Source organism: Myotis myotis, unplaced genomic scaffold (assembly GCF_014108235.1).
Source record: "Myotis myotis isolate mMyoMyo1 unplaced genomic scaffold, mMyoMyo1.p scaffold_m19_p_16, whole genome shotgun sequence".
Lineage (NCBI taxonomy): Eukaryota > Metazoa > Chordata > Mammalia > Chiroptera > Vespertilionidae > Myotis > Myotis myotis.
Genome location: NW_023416320.1, coordinates 7653775 through 7659678, shown reverse-complemented (window position 1 = coordinate 7659678; position 5904 = coordinate 7653775).

The following is a 5904-nucleotide window of genomic DNA, read 5'->3' as shown; positions in this document are numbered from 1 at the left end:
CCGGCGTTTCCACGGCAACGCGGCGCGCGTCCCGGAAGCCAAGGCTGGAGTCGGCGGGAGCCCGGGGCTCTGAGGTTCCGAAGGGCGGCGCGCCTTGGGCCAGTGTGAGCCAAGGAGGAAAATGTCAGGCCAGCCCACCAGAAACGCGAAACAAGGCCTGTGGGGGCCCGTCTGCTTCTGCGGCATTTACTCTTCACACATTTGCTCAACCTGTCCGATGCTCCGCGTTCCCTCTGAAAAGGAGCCTTTGCCGTTGGAAGGAGCAGTGCTTTCCACCTCATCTTTAACTTTTCACTTATTAGGTAAGTATTTATTGAGTTCCTATTTTGTGGAAAAAAAATGTGTTGGACACTGAGAATAATTCAAAGATCATAAGAAGACCTCCCCCCCCCCCCCCCCCAGGAGACAGATATTTAAACCGGGACAGTACTTTGAGGTAAATAACAAACCAGAGACTTTTCCTTACCTTTAAACACCCATGTCTTTGGGGCTCTCTTGGCCTCATCTGTGCTGCTCTTACAAGTAACACCTTTTCAACCTTTATCTCTCTCAAGAAATCTCCCCTGACAACTTGCAATTTTAATTTTATATTCCTCAGAACCATGCACTGATAAAAGTTTGTTTTGGACAAATGTATGTCCTGAGTCCTTTGTTACCTCTCTTCTAGAACTTTTATTCTCTCATGTTACAATAAATACCTGTTTTCTCCCCTTCTACTCATTCATCCAGTTACCTATGGAATGCCTGGTGTATTCCAGATATTATGCCTGGCCCTGAGCATGGCTAGTAATCCAACATTAGAAGAGTCTTTGCTTTTATAGAACCCACAATCTCCTGCACGAATAGGCAGTTATCAAACAAATATATAATACTAGAGGCCCGGTGCACGAAATTTGTGCAAGAGCAGGCCTTCTTTCCCCTGGCTGCCGGCACCGGCTTTCCTCTGGCCCCGGGACCTGGGCTTCCCTCACCGCCCCAGCTTCGTCTGGAAGGTCACCCAGAAGGACATCTGGTCTAATTAGCATATTATGCTTTTATTATTATAGATTGCAAATGAGATATGTGTTACTGTATCAACTTTTGCTGCTTAACAGACCAACACAAAGCCTGTGGCATGCAACAATCCCTTAGCTAACTCAGGATTCTGTCAGTCTGCTCAGCTGGGCCGTTTTAGTCAGCTGGCAGGTCTGCTGGTGGCTGGATGAGCTCGGATGGCCTTACGGAGGCAACAGAGGCAACATGTTAATGGGCACGTTTGCAGCAACATAGCACAAGTAACTAGGAAAAAGTACACAACACCAAGACAGCATGTACTTAATAAAGGGTGTCCCAAAATTCACGCACGATTTGAATTTTCCGTGAGCATTAACAACAACAACAAAAAATAAAAGCCTAATTTTACTTGGTTTATTGAATCAGATTCTAATATCTGTTGCCCTTTGATTTCAATCCCTTCAATTTGATAAGCATTACCAAGTACCAATTATGGCCCAGGAGCAGGGACAATGAAGACCAATGAAGACCACGGCTTTGCGTATGTGCCAGCAAAGCCGTGGAGGCCATTTACCCGATGTGCTATTCCATACATAACCCTATACTGTATACTTTACGAATCAATAAAAAATTTACAATTTTTAATTATAAATCTGTGTTTTCTATCAAAATTACTTCTTGCGTGAATTTTGGGACACCCTTTACAAAAGTTTGGTTTGAACTGTGTTGTCGGGAAAAGGACTTCATTGAGAAAGTGACATTTGAGCTGAGATCCCAAGACTGGGAGGGGGCTAACTAGTTGAAGAAAGAGGGAAAAACAGGTCAAAGAGTGGGACAGTGTAGGAAAATTGCCCTTCCCCCAGCCCCATTCTTAGCTCTACCTAATTTACACTTATCAGAAAATCGTACCACCCTCCAGCTGATTGTTCCAGCCAAAAAACCAGTAGTCATTTTTTTCTTTTCCCCAGGCACACTGGCAATTCCTGTGAGTTGCTCTTCCGAAACATATATTCTGAGTCATTCCTTCTCTTCTTCTCCATCACTGTAATCCAGGCTACTACCATCATTCACCTTTATTACAAACCTTCTTACGGGTCTCTCCGTGTCCACGTTACACACAGCAATGCAAAGTAAAAAATGTAGATTAGCCGTAACTGGTTTGGCTCAGTGGATAGAGCATCGGTCTGTGGACTGAAAGGTCCCGGGTTCGATTCCAGTCAAGGGCATGTACCTGGGTTGCGGGCACATCCCCAGTAGGAGATGTGCAGGAGGCAGCTGATCGATGTTTCTCTCTCATCGGTGTTTCTAACTGTCTCTCTCTCAACTTCCGCTCTGTAAAAAAAATCAATAAAATATATTTTTTAAAAAATGTAGATCAGATCATGCCAACCTTTCAAAGCCTCTGCTGACTGATCTGAATGTTTGTGTCTCCCCTAAATTCATGTTAGAATCCTAACCCCTAAGATAATGAATGGTATTAGGAGGTGGGCCATTGGGAAGTACTTAAATCATGAGAGTGTAGCCCTCTGTACTGTGCCAAGAAAAAGAATACAAAAGGTGGAAAAATCCATGCATCAACCAATTCATCATTTTGTGTACAGAGTAACTGGTTTGAAGGTTTTTTTTTTTCTTTCTCTCCCTCAACCCACTATAACACTGCCTCCTCGCCTAGGGGCAACTTGGCCGAGCAGTGTAAGTTACCAGCGGGCAGTGTGACTAACATCACAAGGTCTCAGAGCGGGAAGACTGGGCATGATGATTGTTCACACTCAGTGCTGGACTAACATTCTATTATTCAGGAAGCTCGGGCCTTCTTGTATATGATGCCAGCGTGCTTGCCTGCTGGGTGCGTTGCCCGGCCTTCAAAGAGGTGGCCCAGCCAGGCAGGGATAGTCCGTTTGGACAGCATTCTGTGGCTCGCTTGCCTTCGCTGGGCATCAGGGTGGTGGCTGCAATGGTAGTTAAGGGGCATTTAGTTCAGGTTCCCCTTCATACCAGGAGAGACGGCTCCACTTGAGATTTCAGAGACATCAAAAGGCTTTCTTGAGTAGGTTGTGCTGAGGCAACCAGGGAATTTAAATATTTAAATCAAATAAAACAAATGTGTAACAATAGGATCATCTCAGCCAATAATGGATTCATGTTAAACTCTCCTCATTCAGGTTGTTCGCGAGAGGCCACTAGCTAGTTCTATTTTGGCTCAAGGCTGAGGACTTTTCTTATTTGCTGTCCCAGTTCTTGCCAGTCCACCTCTGGTTGGTGCTCCCTGCTGGTTGTTCTGATACACGGATCCATAAAACATTTTAAAAAATCGAATAAAACACGTTCATAATACGTCGGACCTCCACACAGAGTAGAGCCGTAGTTATTTCCTCTCCATGTTCTCCATGACTTCCTCTTACCCTCATCCCTTTGTATTTCCTGGTTCTTCCTTGATCTGTTCTGGGATTATCTACCTGTAACAACCTGGTGTATCTGCTCGCCTGTTCCCTGCCTCTCATTGGTACCTTTCCTCTCAGTTTGTAGTCTTGCCTCATTCAAACCCAACCCAACCCAACCCAACCCAACCCAACCCAACCCAACCCTAAAACTGGTAACACCCATAATCACCAATATGGCCCTTGTATGCCTGAGAGCTTCACAGCCAATAATTATAGGAATACATTTCCTTTTCCCACCATAAGCACCCTATGCTCCTGTAGTCCCTCAGACACAGTGTCCTCTTTGGTGGTTCTATTTCAAAATGTTCCTGTACTGGAACATGTGTGCTGCCCAGAGGGCACCCCCGCCCCCCCACATTAAAGCTCAGTCGCCTCTGCTGCAGAGGTTTACACTCTCTTGTTTCCAATCCTCAGCGTTTGTTCTTCATTCCACCGCTGTGCTGACATGCTTTGTTTTTGTGATTGCTTGTTCCTCGATCCCAAATGGTGCCGTCGTCATTTTGTACACCATGCCCCTTGAATAGCCTCTGTCACAGAGTAAGCCCACAAAAGGTTGAAGAATGCATGTGCTGCTCTTGAAATTTTTTTGCAACTTTAACAGTCCAGGATTATATAAATGTTGATAAAATAATGGCAGCAAATTCATGGAATAGCAACTATTTAAGTGTGCCTACTATGTGCCAGCCTCTGCCCTGGTGCTTGGCATGCATCAGAGAACAAACACAGATCCCTGTGCCCTTGAGCAGTGGTTCTCAACCTTCCTAGTGCCGAGACCCTTTCATCCAGTTCCTCGTGTTGTGGTGACCCCCAACCATAACATTATTTGCGTTGCTACTTCATAACTGTAATGTTGCTGCTGTTATGAATCGTCATGTAAATATCTGATATGCAGGATGTATTTTCATGGTTACACATTGAACATCATTACAGCATCGTGATGAATCACAAAAACAATATGTAATTATAGATGTGTTTTCCGATGGTCTTAGGCGACCCTTGTGAAAGGGTCGTTCGACCCCCCAAGGGGTCGCGACCCACAGGTGAGAACTGCTGCCCTTGCGTTTACTTAGTGATGCGATGCAGGCAAAGAATACTAGATGGCGTAAATAATCCAATTCTGTAGCATGTTAGAAGGCAATGACTGCTACAACAAAAGACAAAAAGTAGAGCAGGCCAGAAAGATTAGCTGTGCTAGTGCCACGGTGGACAATTTCCAGTTCCTCCCTGTTGTTTCTAAGTATGGCATCTACTGATAACCAACATTCGAGCTAAACAGCTGCAGCACTTTATGAACTCATTTAATTCTCATCCTACCCACATAAGGTAGGCATTATTATTCTGTTATCTTTATTAATATAATTAGGAAGTGAAAACAGAGATTCAGGAACTTGACTAAGGTTACACAGCTAGTACACAGCAGAGCTGGAATTTGAACCCAGGCAGTCTGATCTAAAAGTTCATGTTTGTTTGTTTTTTTAAAAAATATATTTTTATTGATTTTTTTTTTAGAGAGAGGAAGAGAGAGGGAGAGATAGAAACATCAATCGGCTGCCTCCTGCATGCCCCCTACTGGGGATCAAGCCTGCAACCTGGGCATGTGCCCTGATTGGGAATCGAACCAGTGACCTCTTGGTTCATATAGGTCAACACTCCACCACCGAGCCACACCAACTGGGCTAAAAGTTCATGTTTCTAATCAGTATTAATTAGTACTCTGATATCTATAGAAGGTAATGCATTTCCTAACTTCTCCACTTTTTCAATATACAGTGATTCTTTTAAAAACAGTAGTTTTATTGAAAGATAAGAAATCTCTGTACATCCAGGGGGCAGCAAACTATTGCTTTTTAAACTGTTTAATTGTGTTAATAAGCCCTCAAATAAGAAAATGAAAGTCTTTTCTGGGCTTTTCTTTATTCTTTTAGAGTAAAATTAATTACTGTTATGCTCTAAGTAACATTTAAAATATTACTTTGAAGTCATAAATTTACAGGAAGAGTATCATCATTTTGATCTGAATTGATTGAAATATCAGCATCACAAATATTTTTCCACTTTGATTTTATATTTTAAGATGCCAGAATGTGTTTATTCTTTTCATATGTTTTATTTGCTGTTTTCAAAAGCAGAGAATGGAATAAAATGGGTATTTATGCTTATGTACTCTTAATTAGAAATGAAATTTAAAATATATGTATATAAAATATTTTTTAAAGTTTTAAAAAGAAAGAAAGTGGTATGGAAAATGACCACCAACTCCAACTTAAATATTAATTTAGGTTTTCTCAGTTGTGAAAGAGTATATTTGCTAGCTACTGTACATGAAGATTTGGGGTTACATCTTTTTAAAAAATTAATTCTCAACTGAGGATATTTTTCCATTGATTTTTAGAGAGAGTGTAAGGAAGAGGGAGAGACACATAGAGAGAAACATCCATGTGAGAGAGACATATCCATTGGTTCCTCCCAC